The sequence below is a fragment of the Protopterus annectens genome, chromosome 2.part1 (assembly GCF_019279795.1).
Source record: "Protopterus annectens isolate FY-2018-M chromosome 2.part1, PAN1.0, whole genome shotgun sequence".
NCBI lineage: Eukaryota > Metazoa > Chordata > Ceratodontiformes > Protopteridae > Protopterus > Protopterus annectens.
In genome coordinates this window covers 633,057,387-633,067,278 of record NC_056729.1, presented here as the reverse complement: position 1 = coordinate 633,067,278, position 9,892 = coordinate 633,057,387, and positions in this window count along the sequence as shown.

Below are 9,892 nucleotides of genomic sequence, written 5' to 3'. Positions count from 1 at the left end.
AGGCATATCTCTAAAAAAAAATACTCAGAAAGCATTACCAGCCACTGAAACATAGTGTAACTCACAAGTCTTGCTCAACTCCCTCCCCCTGCAAAAAAAAAAAAACCTTTTTTCAAAAATTCCTCTCTCGTAAAAAACAAAATTTAGAATCCTCTCTTAATAATACAACCAGTAAAGTCAATTCTCATAGCAAATTATAAGGGAGGAAAGTCAACGATATTCTTAAATTTGAATGGCATATAGAAAATTGTGTAAAAAAAAAACGCCAAACACTAGTGATGCTTTATACAGCCAAAAGCCTTCTCAATGCAACTAAAACTACACTTTCCACTACTTACCTCCTCTCCTCACTACTTTGTGATGCTCCCATCCTTTGTAAACTCCAGGCATCACAAAAAGCAAAACATGGATAATACTATAATGAACTGCCCAATTTTGCAGCAAATAACACCTTCAGAACCCACAAGTGTATAGCAATGAAAAGCCTGAATTGGTTAGAACCACTCCATACAGCTTCACCACCTATAAAATTATCCGGCATCCTTCTGTTCGCTTAGAATATGCCATTCTACACAATTATGTTCCCACTCAGTTCTTAAGATCCAATGACCTTAAACTTCTCTCTTTCCACAGACCTATCAAATTTGCTAGGCATGGTCTGTACTTGTACTATGTTGCTATGGCCTGGAACTCTTTAACTATAGCCATCAGGTCAATACCCTCCCTCCAGTTCTTTAAAACCATTCTGAAAGACATTCTAGCCAAAATCTTCACTGCTCTTGCTCAACTCCAATATAAATTATATCCCAAAATATGAACAAGTGTCTAATCATACTTTATATTTCTTTAATTTCCCTTTTTTACTTACTTCAGGGTCTCCCCGAATTTCTATCTAAATGTACCGTAACCTGTTCATATTATACTAAATTACCTTTAATTTCTCTAAACTGACTAAAATTTTCCTAAATATTAAATCATTTTCATATACGTTGTTTGTATTTTTAATCAGTGCTGGTATACTTATTTAAATTGTATATGTATTTGTATTATTTTTGAAGATTTGAAAATTATTGTTCCTAAAAATGTTTTCTAATACTTTGGAGCTTTTCTCTATGGGCCTCCTAAAAATTAGTCATCTACCCAGTTGGATCTTCCTGGTAAGCAAATGTCAATAAATTAATAAATAAATAATCATTTAGTATGATAGGTTTCTGTTGTTCTATTAAGGTAGAGTAATATTTAAAATGTGGCCTCAATCAGTTTAGGTTTTGTCCAGAAGCAAACAAGTTGAAAGATATTTGCACCTTGTTCCATGTCTGATTGCAAAAAAGAAAGTTAAAAAAAAAAAAACAGGCAAAAGCATCTCTTTTCTTTCTTCTGTGGGCAATGATACCTGTTACCAAACAGCTCACTTTTTAACCTGGCTTCCTGGAAGAAGGGGGAATAGACTCCAGTGTAAACTGTCACTGAAGACTGTATGTTTGCACTTTGTCAGTTGTTTCGAGTCATATGACTACACGACTAGTGATTGCAGGGAATTATGCCAGTTGGTTGCTAAGGCAAGCAGTATCAGGAGCTTAGAAGGTTTAGTAATAGGAGGGGGTTAGCTTACTTGGCTACCCATGTCTTATTACTGTGAATGGTGATCTGTCAGGCTACAGAAGAAAAAGAGGATCTTTGTATTTACTGAGCAATCCCAAGGGAAAGTATTTCACAGCTTGATCATCTGCCTTTGTGTGCCCTAGTGTGATACCACCCATGTTATCTTGCCCCTTGCTAAAATTTTTGAAAAGCTGCTTGATAAGCAAATATTTGACATTGTAAATACTTGTGGGTTTCCATACAATGAACAAGTATAGTTTCTTTAATGTATTCAGACCACAGCTATCAACATCTGCTGCGATATGAATGATAATCTTTGCATTTGCTGACATAACCAGAGCAGTTGAAAATGTTAATTATTTGCTGCTACTAAACAAACTCAGCAAACTCAACTTTGATGAAAATTCTCTACTTTGGTTTAAAAGTTATTTAGAAGACAGGGCATTACAGGTCTCCTACTTCAAGTCTCTGACACAGGCTTGGGGGGCTCAGAAGCTTACAAACAGTCTTGGATGCAGCAGATCTGTATCTGGACTAGACTAGTTACAGGAAAAGTGGGAAACAAGCTCAAACACGGACTTTTAAACCAGAAAAGTTGAGAGAGAGAGATGGAAAAACTGCCCAAATGGCCAATAACTACAATTTCTGGGCCAGAAACCACTCCTTTTGTGGTAGATAGGTTAACTGCAATAAAAGAAGCCAAGAGGTCGATCCACCATATAACAAATGATAAAGAATCCAAAATCTAACTGGAGCAAATACGGTGAAAAGTTTTGTTTTATTTTAAACCACAAACAGGTAAAGGTTTTCGTCTGCGACTCCTCTCCAGCTTCTTCAGAAATTTAAAATATCGCGCCACTAGTGTGGTGTACTAAAATACAATACTAAAATCATATGATGTCAACACATTCTCCTTCCATCAAAAAATAAAATTTAAATACACCTAATGTAAAATAACATGACCTGCCACATGCCACTATACAAATATCACTTTTAAAAACACTTACAACAAGGGCTGGCAAACCAAACAGCCGCCACCTTATATTATGTTATATTTACACTGAGGCAGCATTAGGTACTGACACAATGCCGGTTTAGCTACATATAACGTAGCTAATAATTGAAAAAATTCTGTAATGTTTATGATAAATGCGCAAAATTCATTTCAAAAACCTTAATAGAATAAAAAATAATAAATAATAAAGTGACAATCTTTATAAATGAATTAAACGCATGACTAATATATACCATCAACTATGTTAAAAATTAAAACAAGAACCCCCTTAATAAAATTCTACCTTTCCAAACTTTTCATTTTCAATACAAAGTTGATGGACAATATACTATTTAAGCCTGGATGGTGGTAGGCTTCCACTTCTAGCTGCCATAACAATTCCTTAAATTCCAGATAGGTAGATAGGTTACTTAGTGCTTACCATTCCCACTGATAAGGTAGAAGGCTTCCCTCCGATACAGAAAGACTTGGTGGGCTCAGAAGCGTACAAACAGTCCTGGATACAGCAAATCTGTGTCTGGACTAGACTAGTTAGAGGAAAGGCAGGAAAGACAGAAAACAAGCTTAGAATTTTTTTAACTGTTTTAAGTAACACTCGACAGTCACAGACTCAACGCTGCACCACACCTCTTTCCTCTTTTTCAGAGCTCTTGCTTATAGCAAGTTAACCATTTTAGTGCCTGAGCTTGCGATCTCTCAAAATAGGGTTTAGCGGAACATATCCATACAACCCTGGGGATTTATCAGCTTGTAAATCTGCTATCCAATGGGCTTCTGCCACTGTCTGATTATGTATATCACCCCCACTTTTATCTGGTTCACATAACTGTAGTACCATGAAAGTAAAATTATGTTCAGGTTTATTTAACTTGTGCTGATATAAAGCACTGGTATTTTTATTAAGTCTAATGTCACTTAGGTATTGCAGTATGCAGAATTTTAATCTTCTTTTCATTTTATCCACATAAAACGAAGTACAGGATCCACATTTGGCAAGATATATCACATTGCAAGAGCAACAATCAGCATAGAGTTTAGGTTGGTATCTTACCTTTGTAATTGGGTGTAGGAAAGTATTGTTTTAAGATATTTCTTTACAAGCCTTGCATCGCCAGCAACAATAAGTCCCGACCCTTTTATTTGCAGACAACTGTGTATTGAAGCTGGTAGTTGTTTTGTGTAAAGGTTGCTTAAGATTTTTGTTCCTTTTATACAAAAACTTAGGAAAGTTGCCCACTATCAACCTAAAGTCATCGTTGTTGGCTAAATTTTCCAGTTATTTCTCACAATATTGCAGATGCCTTTTATATCACTGCTGTATTTCATTGGCCTCTAACATTCAACTCCTTGTTTTCATTGCTCACATTTTGCATTGCCATGCCTTTATTACTAAACCATGTTTTGCCTTGTGTTCTCCTCATCTTTTTGACATCACATACAATGTCCTTACTAACTGTTTATTATAACTACATTGTTTAAAGTTGTCAGATAACAATTCTAACTCACTGTGAAGTTGTGAATCATCAGTGATTAGTCTGAATGTTCTCAGTGCTTGTCCTTTTACTATATTAGAAAATGTATGTCGCGGATGCATGCTGTCATAACTAAGCAATGTATTCTTCCAACATGGTTTCCTGTATAGTGTGGTCCCCATTTCACCATTCTCATCTAAAAAACCTGAGCATCCAGAAATTCAATCTTTTTATCCGAGTAATTCAGGGAAAGTGTAGAAAACTGGTGGTGCTTTCCAAATATGAGACAAACTGTCTAGGTTCAATTACTTCACCTTTCCAAAGACAAAAGACATCATCCACAAACCTGCGGTTGAAGATCATCTTTTCTCTCTATAAATTCTTGGTAGTAAAAATATGTTCTTCTTCCCAAAGCCCAAGTACTACGTTTGCAAAAGAATTAGTGTAAGGTGTTCCCATGGCAATACCCCATGACTGCCAGTAAATCTTCTCTTGAAACATAAAGATGTTATTTTCCAGAATCAATTGTGGTAGCAGACAGCTTCTATGTATCATACTATCATCATGGATGTTGTGTTTACTCAAGAAATGTTTAACCACTTGTATACTATGTGCATGAGGAATAATGGTAAACAAGTTGTTGACATCAAGGGTTACAAATAAAAAACTAGTTGTAGCCCTGTTTGCATCCATAGACTCAAACATTGAGGTGTATCTTCAAGCACAGCTGGTGCTTTGCATAGAGCTGGATTCAGTTGCTTCTCTACCCATATTGACATTGGCTTGGTAGGCCACCCACTACCTGCCACTATTGGTCTCAATGTGGGATTGTGTTGATACTTGTGTATCTGCAGTAGTCCATTAATGACAGGAATCACTGGATGTTCAACTAAAAAATACTGATGCAACTCATTGGTAATGATTTGCATAGGATACAGATCTTCAAAGAAGTCTTTAAATGTCTTTTTATATCCTTTGCCATGGCTTCTTCTATCACTTCATAGGTAGAGACTGAGCAAAGCATCTCTTCCATTCTTGATGTGCACCACTCATAATTGAGAATAACTACTGCACCTCCCTTGCCTGCTGGTCTAACAATCAGTTCCTTATTGGCCATTAATTCATGAAGAGCTTGTCTTTCTTTCTTTCTTTCTTAAGTTATAAAAAGTCTGTGAATGTCATGAGTTCATATATTCAGAAAGTTCTCTTTCATATACATTCAAGAATACATCCATTACAGGATGAGCTGCAGGTATAAATGAACTGGGTTTTCTCAAAGTATTGGTTATGTCATGCCCATTTTCCTTATACAGAAGTTTGAGTAATGTATTTCTAGCAAACAGTCTAAGGTCAAATATGACATCACTCAGTTTAGATTGTGCTGCAGGAACAAATGTTAGTCCTTTATTCAGCATTTTAATTTCATAGGTTCATAGGTCGGTACTAGGCTATCGGTCCTAGGGCCTATACAAACCTAGCCAAACAATTCCCCAGATATTTCTTCCCATCTTCATTAAGGGCATAGTTTGATAAGTTGTATACCAATTAGTTGTGGTTACATTCTAAGATGACATCTTTCTCCTCTTGCACACTCTACTGAGAGATCTTTGCCTGTTGTGCTTTATTCTTTCTTTTATGGATAGTGGGAGCATGGAAAAAACTGAGTCAGACATTGTTGTTCCTTTAGGTTTAGCACCTAGTGCATCATAGTCTAGAGCATGTATTTCTGCTTGAACAACAACTGTGTTTTTCCTCTTTACCACCTGTGAAACATTTATTAGTTCAGTTGCTTCTCCTTTCTTCTTTTCATTTTCAGTTGGTAATACATTCACAGATGTCTTAGGTGTACCTGTTGACTTAGCCTCTTTACTGCTGCTGTGGTTAGCCATGGAACCCACAGCTGTGTTTGAATTCATTCTTAAGCCAGACAAAAATATGTCCTTGTTTAAAATCAGAAAAATCCCTTTTTAGTTTTCTGGTTTTAATCATTTGTAACCTGTTGTCATAATGTGTCAGCTTACAAAAAAGTTCATCAAATCTAGAGGTGTATTGTTCACCTTTAAATTGTGCTTCTATATCATTTTGCAAGGCACTGACTCTTTGTGCAGGACATTGTTCCTCTGGTTTAAAATAATCTAATAAAAGCTGAAAATATTTGAATCTTGCCTCTAAATTAATTTGTTGCAACTTGGCTAATAATTCTGGACACATTTCACCTTGTGCTGGCATACAAAAAATGTGCATTCCCCTAGGTATAACTTTGAAGTGCTGACATGCTTCAAAATGAAAGTGTTACCACTGCAAATGCTTCAATTTGAACATAGTCAGTTCTAGTTCAGAATACATTTTGAAAAACCGTTCATCTTTCTTTTCATCAAACAAGCTGTTACTCACTGTTTCAGCATTCACCTCCATGACATTCAGCTGCATAAGTGGATTCCATCCAAACTGCATCATTCTCTTAAGGCACACATTATTATTCCTTTTAGCTCATGAGCAGACCTCTCAACTGTCCCGAATTACTCGTTTTTTACCGAGTTTTGGGGTCCCAGTAATGGGGTGCCACGATTCCCGAGTGGCACCCCATTATTTCCAATTTTTCACATCTATTTTTTATATTTTCGCGCTTTCAGAGCTGACATCATCATGTGTGTGATGATGTCAGCTCATCACGCATCTGTTTGAATACTGGACTGCCATTCGGGCAAGCCGTGCTTCTGGCACAGGAGTGGATTTACTTGTTTTGTACTTAGATTTACTTTACTGCTGTTTGGGCAGAAGAACACAGGATTTACTGCAGAGCCAGGAGTTTTTCAACTAAGCTGAGAAGGTAGGAGATTTAAAGTCGGCGAATGGTGTCTGTGTGTGTGTGACAGAGAGAGCAATAGAGAGAGAGAAGAGTGATGAGTTTTTGTTCACACTTCCCAATAATTCAGATCGCAGAATGTTCAGTAACAAACATTACATATGCTGCAGGGTGCTGTTTATTTACCTTACTTTTTGGAGGAATTAGTCATATTTTACATTAGGTACACAGATTTGCATTATAGCTGAATGAATCAGCACATTCCCTCCTGTGTTTCATTCTGTGTAGACAATGCTTGAACTGCAGATTTCCTTCTTTTTGATTTCTTTGCGTGCTTATTTTAACTATTATGTTTGTAAATACCTTTGCTTTTTTGTGTGTACTACATTTTAAAAGATTGCTTGCAGCACTGATGGTCTTCTATTTAAAATAACTCTTGTTGACATTGCTTCTTAATTTTATCACTTGGCATTGACTTTAGTATAAGAACAGTTTTATTTATTTTTAAGAAAAGCTTTATTGGATAACATCACTGTCAACTGTCTTCGAATGAGATTATATGTATATACACACACACATATACACACACACACACACACACACACACACACACACATATATATATATATATATATATATATATATATATATATATATACATACACACACGCGCACACATGCATATATGTATGCATACACATATATGTATGTATGTATGTGTGTGTGTGTATATATATATATATATGTATGTATATACGTGTGTGTGTGCTTAAGGACATGTTGCTTCCTTCTTTTCTATGATTTCTTAAAGTGGAAAAAATACTTTTAAATTGACTTTTTATGGCACATCTATAAACAAAAGGTAATGTTGCAATATATACAGTTGTGACAGCAGTTAGCTGAGATACATTTATGAGACCATGTATTTATTTACTTGATCTCAATTAGATATTCAAGGTGTGCAATTACAGAATTAGTTATAACTAATGGTTGTGTGTGTGTGAAAATGCCCCCAACAGAATACATCTGGTGGTTAGAGCTACTCAGGCTCAAACCCTGTAAAAAGAGCCTAAAGTCCCTAGCCACCATCACTTGTGAATCTATGCCTCACATTTTTGTTATGTTCCTCATTAAATCTCTGGTTTCCAGGATAAACCTTTTATTCTAGCAATGTTCTAAGTTTATAAAATCAGTATTTGAAATGTATCCCTATTTTGGGGCTGTATTCCCCCATTATTGGCTTTGTTCTGCATTTTTGTGCTAAGACGTTGAGAGCTATGGTGAGAAGTGAGAACTGAATTCACTAAATGATAGCCATTTAAGTTTGTCTTCCTGCTGATTTAGCTTAGTGGTATGTTTCTCTGACTGTAGTGCACAGGGTTCTGGGTTCAAAGCAACTTTCCAACATTATATAAGCAATGTTTAAAATATGTCCCCTGGGTTTTGGCCTTTTGCCCCCCCCCAATTGAAAATAAGTGCAAGAAGCTGTGCAACATGTCTATCGCTTACACTACTGTGACTCTATATTTTTATGTATATGTATTTTGTGTGTAGAAGTCGACTGTTATCATGGAAATGTTCTGAATAGGGCAGTTTTGTCATTATTGGTGCATGCATTTTGCTTCATTGCCTACTGGAAAAAATGTTTAAACAAATTTAAAATGCAATTGTGTATGGAAGTAGACTTTTATGATGGAAATTTTCTGAATAGGGCAGTTTTGTCATTATTGGTTCATGCATTTTTGTTTCCTTGCCTACTGGACAAAATGTTTAAACAATAAATTTAAAATGTGCTCTAACTTAAGTCTAACAAGCGTGCTGTATTATACAAGGAATGTAATTTAATAAAGTCAGGAAGGTGTATCAAAGAACACATGTATGTCTTTTGTTTTGTGTGCAAGCCAGGGGCCTCTAATTTGAAAACAACCCAACGGTAATCTGTATCCACCACTGGCCAGATGCATTTTCTTTGGATGTGGTGTGGGTTTCAATACCGTTTTCAGTGAATGTGAGTTTCAAGGGCAGATAAGTTTTAAAGCCCAAGTCTATTTTCATTGTGAGACATTATTGTTTTGTTTAGCAGATATCTATCAGTGTTTGTGCATTGTGCTATAGAATGTAAAAAAATAAAATCCAAATAATCATTGCAGAAGTAAAGCAGTATGCACACATTAGTGTTTATGGTAAATGGGGTTTAATAGCCAGGTAATGGGACATTGGAATGGCTGCAGGGGGACTCTGGTGCTATGTTTTGGCTCTGTTCTTCAGTTTGCGTTTGAAAGTTGGTATCCCACAATTCCATTGGAGTGGGCGGGGCTGTGTGATAAAGTATGCAAATTTAATGTTAATCAGCGTACAGATTTGTACCTACTTTTCATGGGTCTTGTCCAGATTTTTGATGTTTCCAGGTTGAGAGGTATGCTCGTGAGGAAGGACAGTATTCTAGTTCAGTGTTAGGCAGCTCACAGTCAGCCATCTTCCTGTTCACTGGTAACAAACTGCAAATAGAATAAGTGGAGAAAACCCAGCAAACAAAGGATAAAAGTCCACCTTGGTTCAGACAAATCACAAATGTAAGCTGCAAAAAAACAACAAGGACCAAGACAGTTAAAACCATAAATTTAATTGTAACGCATAAAACATAAGCGCTTTTGGAGAATTCCTTCCCCAGATCAAAAAAAACAAAGTTTTAAATAACACATGACACTGAATTACTTGGATAAAAAGATTGAATTTCTGGATGCTCAGGTTTTTTAGATGAGAATGGTGAAATGGGGACCACACTATACAGGAAAACATGTTGGAAGAATACATTGCTTAGTTACAACAGCAGGCATCCGCGACATACGTTCTCTAATATAGTAAAAGGACAAGCATTGAGACATCCAGACTAATTATTGATGATTCACAACTTCACAGTGAGTTAGAATTGTTATCTGACAACTTTAAACAACATGGCTATAATAAACAGTTGGTAAGTGACATTGTATTTGACAT